Here is a 14,516-nt window from a genome sequence, read left to right as displayed (position 1 = left end):
CTTAGTAGACTACGCGAGTGTTCCTTGGGGCGGAATGTTTGCTTACGCCTTCCCCTCGTTCATATTTCTGTCGGAAGTTCTTCAGAAGATTCCAGCAGAGCTAGGGCTGATTATTTTTAGAGCTCCAGCTTGGCCCAAACAATCCTGGTTTCCTTACCATATCTGTTTTCTGCTATCCCACTGGTTCTATCAGTACGCCACACTCTTCTGTCCCAGTTCAAGGACAAAATTCTTTATATCAGTCCAGAGAAAATACATCTGTTTACGCGGCTTCTCTCAGGGATAGCTTCAAGGAGAGAGGTTGTCATAAATGCGCGGCCAGTCATCCGTCCCGAGCAGCTAGAGATTCCACTAACATCGACTGATGCACCACTTGCCTTTATCAAACTCATGCATAATCTTCAGTATTTGATTGTGAGAAGGCTTTTGATCCTTTCCAAATTCTGTACAGCAATTAGTAGACTTTCTGATCCACATTCTTTTAGAGAAAGGTTTATTTTCCTCTACTATCAAAGGCTGTATCTCAGATTTTGGTTATAATAGATATAGGTTCATTTCTATTTTAGCTAAGAATTTCACGCATCAACTCCGTAGACCGAGAGTTTTTATCCCGTCTTGGAATTAAGTGTAGTTTTTAAAAACCCATATTTTTGAACTTGCCGAAAAGGTTGAGATCAAGTATAATTGTTGTTTTCCTCTGGCCTTGGTAGAATAAAAAATGAAGTTACTGCATTCTCCACATTCGATTACTTATTTCGTTTTAAAAAAATAGGGATAATTCCTCTATCACTCTAAACGGATCCAGCTTTTTTAGTCAAAAATAAAATTCCGGACTGAGGTTCAGGTCCGAAAGTGATTCCAGTCCTTCCCTGTGATTCAAGTTATAAAATACTCTGTCCTATCCGAGTCTTACTTCTATATCTTCAGAGAACCTCCTCAAATTTAAGGTTATGTATTCCTATTAACATAGGAAAGCAAGATTTGTATGTTAAAACCGTTTCAACATGGATCTGTAAAAACTATTCATCTAGCTTACAATTCTTCTAAGAAGAACATCTGAATACAAGTAGTATTTTGTTAAGGTCCATGATGCTAGAGACAGTAGAGTTATGCATACCTCTTGTCCACTTTTCAATAAATCTTCATTAGAGGAATTTTTATCTGCAGGTTTCTAGAGAACTGAAAATTCTTTCATTTTCCGCACAATGTTTGTATTCCCTCGAATCTTTACCTTCCGCATAAAGAGTTTCATTATTGCTGTATCTTCTGGTTCAATGGATTCGACCTTGGAACAGTATACCTGAATGTACGTTTCTGGTTCAGCTTTACCGTAAACTCTGTATTTTACTCAGATTTATGATGTTGACGTATTTATTGACATACAATTGTACATTTCTGAAGTAAAATGAGATTTTATTTTAAAATAAATACCTTACTTATCATTATAAATCAAAGGTCCTTCCCAACCTCCCATTCATTACCCTATTTATTTAAAGGACTTCTTGCTTATTTTAGGAAATAAAATTACGTGATAATATGGACACAGGCCAGCCCTTGTTGTTATTTATTATGATATTTTTAGTTGGGGGATTTCCTACTATCAGACTCACGCAGATATGTGTACTAAGAATTTATGATGGTAAGTATTTTTTTAATAAAATCTCATTTTTACTTTTAAATTTTTCATTTTTCACAGTTTATTGCTCAGTGCTAGGTTTTGTGTTTTGGTCAGTTTTTAAAGGCAGTGCTTTAAGGCCTGACTTTTAAGTCATGAGGTTCATCTTTTCATACGCAATCTTTGCAGGGGGTCTTTTGGCCAGAAATAGATCCGGAAATGTTCGAATTGCTCCTCTTCTTTTTATGGTATGATATGGTTTTTATTTCTTTCATTTACATTGGGGACTAAAGAAACGATCAGTGTGTTTTGTTTGTTTTATAGAACTTGTTATGAGTGTGTATTTTGCATTATAAGCAGTCAACCTGACTACAAACTATCATTATGTGTATTCCGTGCGGAAAGAGGTCGGGTCAATTTCGAGTGTTATCTGACATCTAAAGATTCTTTAATTAGTTCAGACGTTGATATAACAATGAAAAGTCGACTGAACATGATTAATATTGCATCTTCTATAATTCAAAGCGGAATTCGGTTTATGAACGAGAAACTGTAAAGCGTTTTCAATTTCGATATTAGTTATGTATGTTGTCTACGTATTATCCTGGTTCCCGGTACTACGTTCCGGGTATTAGCTTTTTGTGTATGTGATGTGTAACATTACGATCGGGTACCAGCCAATCTACGTGTGTATGTGTACATGATTTCCCGCCAAAATGACCGTTTTACAGCTATGGAAAAAATAGTCCACAAACGTTCCGTATAATGATATCAAATTCATAATTAATCGTAACTTTTTTTATCTTTGTATAATAAATATAACAAAATGGATTCCACAAAATTGAAAATAGCATTATTTTACGAGGATTTCTCATATTTTTCTCACTTCCGGCGCAGTAATATGTATGTTTCGAAGAAGCTCGAAGAATTTGACAAAGTGAATTGAGAAGGAAACGGATAGATTTACGTCCTTGCTATCAGGTAAAACAATTTAAATGTACAGAACAAACACATTTACTTCACACAAATAGTACAGGCTTAAGCTTTTTGTTGTCTTATACACGACTGTAGTCTAGTCGACGGCGGTGACCTACAAGGTACGGGTCATACTGGGTCAAGTCTAAATATGTAAACATATCCACGTGCTATTAGGTAGAAAGCATCGTAATGCAATATCTACAATTTTTCCTCCTTTATACATCGTTTAACCAGATATATTTCTCCTTTATAAATCGTTTAACCCGATATATTTCTCTCAAATACACTTAAACACGGGTTGTATGTACGTATCTTTTCTAGTGTTTTCTTGTCCTTATTAAAGTTCATTTGTTGATGTTTAAATATTTTTGAACGACTGAACTCAGGAGTGAATGAATGCAACAATTATATATACTGAAGACTTGGGCTGTACAATGATAGTGTACGTATTGCATACTGATAATTATTCTAGCTAGCTAGCAGTAATTATGTTAATTTTGGATGTAATGACAGGAATTCATGAGCTCAGGCTTTCTGAAAAAAATATCAATGACAATGTAAACAGGAACAAAACATTGACACGAATGCTGCTCTCTTCTATGTTATAGTTATTTAGGTATGTGTGTTGCACAAGTTTCAAAAAATTAAGTTATAAAACTTTTTTTCAGGGCACAAACCCACTTTAAAGACACTAGTGTGTGGTGGTTGAAGGTGGTGGTTGTGTAATTTATTGAGAGCCAGTTTTACAGATTTTACAGATTTTTACAGACTTGATAGTGTTTTAATGTGAACTTTTATTTCCTGTATTGCCAATGAGAACCCTGAATGATGTTTTAGCAAAGTGAAAATACATTTACTGCCATTTCTCGAAAGAAAATGAGATACACGAGACAAAGAAATAGCCGATTCATAGTCGCCATCTTGGTTTTATGAAGAAATTTTAAAGAAGTTTTTAATTAACAGTCCTTTTACCTTTTAAACATAGAACACTTTTAATATATAGTGAACAGTTTTAAGAAAGACAATTGTTTTATTTAAACATTTTTTCCAAATCACTTGTTTTTGAGTAGATACAACCAACAGTAAATTCAAAATGTCGAGAAGGTCAAGTAGAGAATTAGTTCCAACTAAAATATATACACCCAGCAAGAGTATTCAAACTACTAAGAATTATGTATTAAATGAGAAAAGAACTTTGAATAAAATTAAGGAAGCTGCAAATAGAGACATTGATATTCAAGCAACTTTGAAAAGGGGGAATTTAATCATACAGTTTTCATCGGCTGCATTTTTGCAATTCAATACATGCTTCGACCAGTATTTTAGCTCAAACCAAAGTTTAAAACTAACAGTACATGAAAGGTTCGATTTATCAAAGAAATTATCTGAGAGGTCAATTTCATTTGCTGACGTTAGTAATCCGTCAAAGCAATTATATAGGGTGAACATTTTTAATACAACATGTCGTATTGAAGTGAATGGGAAACAATTTATGTCATTCATAGATGAATTTTCTAAAATTGCATCGCATATGAGTAATGATGTAGACTATAAACATCTCAACACCAAAATTAAAGAGCAATGTGATTTTTGATTATCATCAATTAATAACGGTCATAATCCGTCAGTTGTAGTGGATAATACAAAGATTAGTCAATCTAAAGCTGTTACAAATGCTGCCGCTGGTAGTAATGACATTAAGGACCCTAAAGTATGCCCTAAATGTACTAGAAATTGCTTATCTAGAAGTGTCTGGTGTAATAGGGGTGAACATTGGATACACTATAATTGCGAAAAACTAAAAAGTGAAATGATTAACATTTTAGAGAATAATTCTGATACAAACCATTATATATGTTCAATTTGTGATATAGACTCCATAGATGATAAGCAAGTATTATCTGTGAATTCTCCCACTCATACTCAAGTATGTGATAGTATCAACTTACCTTTGGTCAACATGATTAATGAAGAATCTTTTTTAGAAGGAAATGGAATAGAATCCGATACTTCAGTAAAACATATAGATAAAGATCAAGTAATACCCAAAGTAACTTTTGCTCAATCTCTTTTATTGGAGGAATTTCCAAGGTCTTGTGCCTTATGTTTAGAGTTGTTAAATACTGATGAACAAATTTGTGATTTCTGTGATCAATCTTATCACATAAAATGTATGGGAAAAGAAAATAAAATATGTCTAGGATGTGAAGCAACACATAGTCAAAATTCTGAAAATTTGCATTTGAATATTGAAACTTCAGTAAAGAAGGTTAATTCACCTCGTCCAACTTTAGTCTGTGTAGACAAAAACATTACTGATAAATCTAAAGAAAATCAAGATAAGGATAATGAAAATAGTGTGTTGAAACAGAAAGAATTGCGTCAATTAGAACTAAAATTAAAGAAAAAAGAAGAAAGTCTGAAATTAAAAGAGTTGTCAGTGAATGAAAAACTTAAAGAGAAAACCAAGCTTCTTGATTATCTTCACCAAATTGAAGCCCGAAATTTAGAGTTAGAACAAACCATAAAAACAATGAATAGGAAAATTATTATATTGGAAGAAAATCAAAATAACTCTTCCCTGCGTAATGAAAAATCAGAATCTGGAAATTTAAATAGTCATAGGGATAATAGTGAAGATTTACTGGTACAAGTAAGGAATAAAGTCACAAAATTTATTGTGGACAAGATTGAAAATGAATTGGATAAATTATCTGACAATATTACTGAAAGCAATGATAAATTAAAGGATACACAAAATCATGTTTATCAACAAAATGTGAAAGATAACTCAGAAAATCAATATTCTCAACATAATTGGGATTACCAAAATTATTATCATCAATATCCATATTATTATGATCATCACAACTCATATTATATAAATAATTATGGAACTGTAAATGAGAGTCATAGTGATTCAGAAAGTAGATGTGATTATGAAAATCAATGGTTTCAAGATACGTCTCCGGACAATACTCAAACTGTTACTCATTCGAATCTTATTGATGTATTAGCGTCAGACAACCAAGTAAGGACAAATTGTGATTCACAAAGTAATCAACCTAGGGACTATTTGGGACAAAATTTATATTTCCAAAGTAATAACATTGCCAAAACTTTACATGGAAATAATTTTTTATGGAAAACAAGCCTCAGTGTCCAACCGACATAATGGAACAATTAAATCATGAAAGTAGAGAGGATGATAAAAAGAAAGAACTTAATATTTTAACTTTTAATTGTAAAAATATACAAACATGCGGTATGTTTTTTGATGAACTTTTTAAATCAACAGATATATTTTTAATTCAAGAACATTGGCTGTTTAATTTTCAACTGAATTTACTTAATGAACTTCATCAAAATATTTGTGGAATTGGAAAAGCGGTCGATGATAAAGATCCAATAAATCCAACCAATTTACCTCGTGGTTATGGGGGAACAGGAATTTTATGGAGAAAAGACCTTGACAATTTTATTAATCCGTTAGATATTGGAAACGATAGAATTTGCTGTGTTGAACTTTTAGGATCTTCAAAGCTACTCCTAGTATCTGTTTATTTACCATGTAAAGGAACACCATCTGACTCATTAGAATTTTATAACTGTATAGACCAACTACATGAAATCGTTCAAAGTTATAGCGACTCTCACTCTATTATAATTGGTGGCGATTTTAACGAAAATATTTTAAGTAAAATAGATACGAGAAGAAACAAATATTTAGTAGACTTTTTGAATGAAAATAGTTTATATACTGAAGAAAATGGTATTACTTTTGTAAATTGTAGTGGTAAAGGAACTTCAACTATTGACTTTTTACTTTTTAAACAAGATTTTAAAGAGAATGTGATCAGTATGGAAACAATGGACAATGTAGCTACTAACGTGTCTGATCATTTTCCTGTTAAAGCAAAATTGAAATATATCATCAACGCTAAAGAAAAATTGAAATGTTCAAATTCAAATATTCTACCCTCTGGAAAAACTCCATGGAAAAAAATAGATAAAGACGCATATAAAACTTTAGTTGAAAATGGATTAGATAATTTTTCATCATCTTTAGAAAATAAATATGAAGTGGATATTGCTTTTCAAAATATGAACAGTTTACTCTTCAATTCAGCAAAAAGTTGTTGTCCAACTCCTCGAAAAAGATATAGAAAACCAAAATTAAAAGTAATGAATGAAGATATTTCTGGCGCAATTGCAATGAAAAAAAAGGCTTTTTACCATGGAAGATTAATGGGCGGTCGGAAGATCCAAGGAATGAACTTTATATTCAGAAAAAAGAGACAACTTATAATTTACGTAAACACTGTCGCAAGGCAGTTGCGATGAATAGAATCGATGAAAGAGAAAAAATAATGGAAGCAAATATCAAAAACAAAAATTCATTTTATAGACTTATTAAAAAACAGAGGGGAAGATTAAGTAATCATATAGATGAACTATCTGTAGGAGACACAGTGTATAGTACAGAAAACAACATTTTAAGTGGATGGAAACATCATTTTGAAAATTTAACAAAAAATTCTATTCATGAACATTTTGATAACAAATATCAACAAAAGATCGAACAAGAATATATTGATATAATTGACATTTGTAGAGCTATGTTTCAGCACCAAAGTATTACTGAAAATGAAATAGTAGAAGCTTTGAAGTTATTAAATTTAAATAAATCACCAGATATATTTGGAGTTTCAACTGAAAACTTATTATATGGAGGACAATCTCTTATTTATCACCTTAAAGAACTCTTGGATAGTACTTTTAGACTTTGTTATATACCAGACGAACAGAAATTAGGGATAGTAATTCCGCTCTTTAAGAATAAAGGAAGTTGTAAAGACAGTAAAAATTATCGTGGAATAACAATTACTCCAACATTATCCAAACTCATTGAGGCTGTTTTAAAGATCAGAATTAATCCTGACATTATAAAATATCAAAATCCATTACAACGTGGCTTTACTAAAAGAACAGCACCATTAAACTGCTCTTTTATTATAGAAGAATATCACAAGGAATGTATCGAGTTAAATGATCAAATAATAATAACTATGCTTGATGCAAAATCTGCATTCGATGCTGTTAAACATGCTGGGCTTATCAGAAGATTATATCAAATGAAAATTCCGGAACAATCAATTTTAATTATTGATAATCTATATAAAAATGCTGTTTCTTGTGTTAAATGGAATAATCAAATATCGGACACTTTTAGAATAGAACAAGGCGTAAGACAAGGAGGGACTCTTAGTGCAGACTTGTACAAAATCTATATAAATACACTTTTAGACATTTTAGCTGATTCAGGATATGGAGGCAAAATTGGATCTATTTCTTGTTGTGCTCCTACTTGCGCAGATGATTTAGCCATTCTTAGTAACTGTCCGTATGAAACGCAAATTTTAATTGATATGGCCTTTGATTTTAGTAAACGTGAGGCATACTTACTACAACCAGCAAAAAGTTGTGTTATACAGTCTAAATCACGTCACCATGAGAAAGTAAATGAAAATTTTTGGAATTTAGGCAATTCTGTTCTTCCAACTTCTAATAAAGCAACACATATAGGAATATGTCGTACAGACGATGATTCATGTAAAGCAACAATAGATGAGAATTTAAAGAAAGCAAGAAGGACACTATATAGTTTAATGGGGGTTGGACTTTATGGCGAAAATGGACTAGATCCACAAACTTCAATGTCAATAATGAATACTTATATTATACCGATAATGTTTTATGGATTGGAAATAGTAATCCCTAGAGGAAGATGTTTAGAAACTTTAAATATCCAATTTAAGAAGTTCTTGAAACAATTGTTATCTTTACCAAAAACAGTAGCAGATCCTGCTATATATATGATTTCTGGGATGTTACCTGTAGAAGCTCAAATAGATGTAAAAATTTTAACTTTTTATGGAAATATTACTAGACAAGGAAAAAATTCTATTGAATGGCAACTAGCGGAAAGGCAATTAAATGTTAAATCTATTAATAGTAATAGCTGGTTTAGTTTACTGAGGAAAATATTTTTGAAATATGAACTTAATGATCCTGCACAATACTTAGTTAATCCAATTAGTAAATACCAATGGAAAAGGGAAATAACTTCCAAAGTTCAAAAATTCTGGATTGAGAAGATACTGAATCAAGCAAAACTTTATACCAGTTTAAGATACTTATCGTTGATATATAAACCAGGACAATGTCATCCTATTGCAAATACAAATACTATGAATTCAAGGGAAATTATTAGAATTCCTACAAAATTGAAAATAGCTACTGGGAGTTACATTCTGCAAACAGTTAGAGCCAAGTTTAAAAGTAATACAGAACTGTCTATATGCAAACTGTGTAATGAAACAGAAGAAACTTTACCACATTTCTTATTAACGTGTAAAAGTTTAGAAGATATCAGAAAACCAATTTTGGAAGATTTAATTAATTCCTGTAGTGAAGAACTAGCTGCTTTTAATATGAAAGGTGAACATTTTGACATTTTACAACTGATCATAGATCCCTTTAATTACATGACAATGTTAAGAAATGAAAAAGTTTTTAAAGTGATACAGAACATTATAGATCCAAAATGTAGGCGATTATGTTACAATCTCCATTGTGAAAGATATAGACTGTTGCAATTAGATGATATAAAGAAAAAGAAAAGAAAGTAACATTTTATGAATCCTAAGTGTCAATTGGTTGTCTACTCTTAAACAGTGATATCTTTAGATAAATATTTTTAGATTTTAAAATATTTAATGATTTGATGATATTGACATTAAGTCCAATTTTATCGTCAAGAATATGATGAACAATGTAAATAGTGTATAGTGATATTGGTGGAAGATATTTTTATTCATGATGTGAAAAACCAATACTCGGAAGAGGTGTGCCTACATTGGCAGAATATATATTACAGATTACAGATTACTTGTCTACTGCCATACCCATCCTAATTTCATGCACCATTTGCAAGCAAGAGACTGAATGGTTTGCAAAATTAAAAATCAGGACGGTGTCCAATTAAAACAAAAGAACTAAACTGGATGAATATTGTAGGAGAAATCTAGAGGAAAGTTTTGATTTGTGAAATTGGTTTTCCTGAAAAGCCATTCATCCTAGCCTGCAGAAAGGAACTATAACTGTCCACCACCAACTGACGAGCTAATGTTGAGCTTCACATATGGAATTAATCAAATACCATCAACGTTTGTGTTTTCAGCACAGATTTCACAAGTTATGACACAGCTGTGTTTTTTTATACCTGTTTATAGAGTTGTATACTAAATTTTATTTTTTTTATCAATAAATATATATTGTGTCATTTAAGAACTTGTATTTTGCCAAAAGATGCATACTAGTGAATGAAAGTGGTGCAGATCATTTGGCTTTGGTATATAGAATTGAATTACAATTGTTCATGTTATTGGAATGCTTATAAAAATAAGGAGATGTGGTACAATGTATATGATATTTAGTGAGTTAATCAAGCAAAAGTGAATAAGAAATTGGTATAAGCAGTTACAGGTACATGTACTACTGTACAATCTCAAACAATGAGAAAAACTCGTACCGTAAAGAGAATTTCATATTTACTTACAAGTAAGTTTTGTTTTTGCGTTGAATAATTTTCTTCTATTGTTTTAATTGCAAATATTGGAAGTGGTTAAAATGCTAATGAGACAGCTGTTATGGCCACAGAGCCTTAATTGAAAACTTCTTTTTCATTCATACCAGTAGATTTTGCCTGGAGTTAGAAACATATCTGCCAACTTTTCAAAATGCACATGGGGGTTTTACATGAAAGATGGTTCATATAGTCATACAAAACCTCCAAGGGGGCCTTCAAATGGAAGCAGGACAAGTCGCCCCACTGGCTAATCGCCCCACTTTTTAAAAAAACGCCACAAACTGATTTATCAAATCGCCCCACATGTGAAATTGGTTAAATCATGTTTAATATTACTCCTGCCAACTTGCCCTACTTATAAAAAAACGGTAATATTTAGATTAATAATATATATATAATTAAAAATAAAAACTCGCACCACTTTAATGAAAACTAATGTACACAGAATACAAACAAACCGAAAATTAATTTACTTACTATTATTGATATATACTGAAATTATAATTCTAAAAAAACCCTGATTGTTAAAGAATAACTAAGTTTTGAAGCTCTTATAAGATATTTTCATAACAATTGAAAAGAAACCTGTTAAATGTATCATAATGCAATATATGGAATTGAACTTATATTCCATGGGATAACATCTTTTTCCATAAGTGGGGTGAGTTGGCATTACTAAATTCATCCTGGTTATTAATATATTTATCTAGATTTCACCGATTTCCATTAGGTGGGACCAGTTGGCAGGGCCAGGGGTAATATTAACGGGATTTAACACGGTTCACAAGTGGGGGGCGATTTGGTAATCCAGGTTGGGGCAGTTTTTTTGTCGAGCCTGCAACTTTTGTCGCAGAAAGCTCGACATAGGGATAGTGATCCGGGGGCGGCGGCGATGTTAGTTCAGTTCTTAAAAGCTTTATATTTTAGAAGGTGGGAGACCTGGATGCTTCATACTTTGTATATGGTTGCCTCATGTTACGAAGTTTCCGTCAGTCACATGTCCAATGTCCTTGACCTCATTTTCATGGTTCAGTGACTACTTGAAAAAAAAAGTTAAATTTTTTGTAATGTTAAATTCTCTCTTATTATAAGTAATAGGATAACTATATTTGGTATGTACGTAGCTTGCAAGGTCCTCTTGCCCGTCAGACAGTTTTCACTTGACCTCGACCTCATTTCATGGATCAGCGAACAAGGTTAAGTTTTGGTGGTCAAGTCCATATCTGAGATACTATAAGCAATAGGTCTAGTAAATTCGGTGTATGGAAGCACTGTAAGGTGTACATGTCCAACTGGCAGGTGTCATCTGACCTTGACCTCATTTTCATGGTTTAGTGGTTATAGTTAAGTTTTGTGTTTTGGTCTGTTTTTCTTATACTGTTTGCAATAGGTCTTCTATATTTTGTGTATAGAATGGTTGTAAGGTTTCATGGTTCAGTGACTACTTGAAAAAAAGTTAAATTTTTTGTAATGTTAAATTCTCTCTTATTATAAGTAATAGGATAACTATATTTGGTATGTGCGTAGCTTGCAAGGTCCTCTTGCCCGTCAGACAGTTATTCACTTGACCTCGACCTCATTTCATGGATCAGCGAACAAGGTTAAGTTTTGGTGGTCAAGTCCATATCTGAGATACTATAAGCAATAGGTCTAGTAAATTCGGTGTATGGAAGCACTGTAAGGTGTACATGTCCAACTGGCAGATGTCATCTGACCTTGACCTCATTTTCATGGTTTTGTGGTTATACATTAGTTAAGTTTTGTGTTTTGGTCTGTTTTTCTTATACTGTTTGCAATAGGTCTTCTATATTTTGTGTATAGAATGGTTGTAAGGTGTACAGGTCTACCTGGCAGGTTTCATATGACCTTGACCTCATTTTCATGGTTCAGTGGTCAAAGTTAAGTTTTTGAGTTTTGGCCTTTTTTTCTAATACTATATGCAATATGTCAACTATATTTGGTGTATGGAAATATTTCATGATCTACATGTCAGTCGCTCAGGTTTTATTTGACCTTGATCTCATTTTTTCATTCTGGTACAGGATTGTGTAAATGTTCGCTAACGTCGCCAACGTCGCCAACATTTACGAAATCATTACTGTTCGCCAACGTCGCCAACGTCGCCAACGTCGCCAACGTCGCCAACATTTATGAAATCAATACTGTTCGCCAACGTCGCCAACGTCGCCAACATTTATGAAATCAATACTGTTTGCCAACGTCGCCAACATTTACAAACTCATTACTGTTCGCCAACGTCGCCAACGTCGCCAACATTTATGAAATCAATACTGTTCGCCAACGTCGCCAACATTTACAAACTCATTACTGTTCGCCAACGTCGCCAACATTTATGAAATCAATACTGTTCGCCAACGTCGCCAACATTTACAAACTCATTACTGTTCGCCAACGTCGCCAACATTTACAAACTCATTACTGTTCGCCGTTGTCACCAACATTTACGAACTCATTACTGTTCGCCAACGTCTCCAACGTCGCCAACATTTATGAAATCAATACTGTTCGCCAACGTCGCCAATGTCGCCAACATTTACAAACTCATTACTGTTCGCCAATGTCGCCAACGTCGCCAACGTTACCAGCATTTATGAAATCTATACTGTTCGCCAACATCGCCAACGTCGCCAACATTTACAAACTCATTACTATTCGTTAATGTCGCAAACGTTGTTAACATTTACGAAATCATTACTAATGACTGTTCGCCAATGTCGCCAACATTCAGGAAAACATTACTGTTCACCAGTGTCGCTATCATTGCCAACCTTTACGAAACCTGTACTGTTCACTAACATAAATTTACTGTTCGCCAAGTGTGCGTCAACTTCATTGTTCGCCAACCTTAACATATCATAATAATTATTGTTTACCAAGTTCGCCAACATTGTTTTAAATTTAATGTTGGCCAACTTACTGAAGTTTGCCAACTTAGCCAAGTTCGCCAACATTTATTTTTGTATCTTTTTATATTCACCAACATTATTTTTTATTTACTGTTTGCACAGTTTGCAAAAAATATTTTTTATGTTTTGTTTAGCATGTTTGAAAACATTAAATTTAGATATAAATATATTATTATAACTTTATGGTGAAAAATTAAATTCGGATTTTGGCCTTATGTATCCGTCCTTGTCTCTGGAAATACACAAGTTGTCAACATCCGTTTTCTCTAACTTTTTCTGGAAATTGACCGCTAACTTTTTATTGAGTCTTACTTGGTCATGTTGATGCTATAGAACATTATAATGCTGTGAAATGGTAAACAGTATGTCCCTTAAGTTATTTTTGTAAGTTTCAAACATTAAATACCTACTAAAAAATTGAATTAAATTTGAGTACAAAGCCAAAGGTGATCACATTGACACATACTGTATTTTTAATTTAAATTATTTGCGAATATCCATGACCAGCAAATTCAAATTCAAATATATTTTATTGCTAATCAAAGCGCCCACAAGGAGCAGAACAATCAACATTAATTACATACAAATGATTACAAGTGATTCAATATGATTAAGACACAAAATTAATGTTATAAAAAAAAAAAAAAAAAAAAAATTATTAAGACAAGTAGAAGAATACAACAAGCACAGTGTTTAATAATATAACTAGGTTAAAAAAGGGGGGTCACTGGACATTACTATATATATATATATATCATTTAAGGAAACTTTCCTATATGAGGATAAATTTTCCAATAATTCTCTGAGTTTCTGGAGTATGAAAATATCTTCAGAAGACATTAGCCAAATAAATTGTGATTTAATATCCAAACCAATAAAATTTTTAAACCGTAGTTTTATTTTATTTAAAAAGTTGAAACTAATATTTGAATGTTTTTGACACTGAAGAAGAAAATGAATTTCATCCTCAACCTCAGTACCACACAATTTACAGATACGTTCTGACACTGTTAGATTTTTGTACCTTCCCCTCTCAATTTCTAAATCGTGAGCACTGATACGGAATTTCGTTAAATAATGTCTATATCTAAAATTTTCCTGCAAAAGGTAATTTTCTAAGCAAAATCTGCTTTTAAAAAGTCTATAAGTTCTAAGCTTGTTACCATATAATTTATTGCCTCTGAAATCATTATTAAGCTCAGTTTGCCATATTGAATCATATTTTGATTGCATCTTTTTGCATAAATAGTTTTTTTAACTTAATAAAACCTTCAAAAATAGAGTATATATCTGCCCAGTTCACCCATAACTGCAATATTTGTTGCTTTTTTACTTACTCCAAGTA

This window comes from Mytilus trossulus, chromosome 1 (genome assembly GCF_036588685.1).
Source record: "Mytilus trossulus isolate FHL-02 chromosome 1, PNRI_Mtr1.1.1.hap1, whole genome shotgun sequence".
Lineage (NCBI taxonomy): Eukaryota > Metazoa > Mollusca > Bivalvia > Mytilida > Mytilidae > Mytilus > Mytilus trossulus.
The sequence above is the reverse complement of the archived record's forward strand: the minus strand, read 5'-3'. Positions refer to the sequence as shown.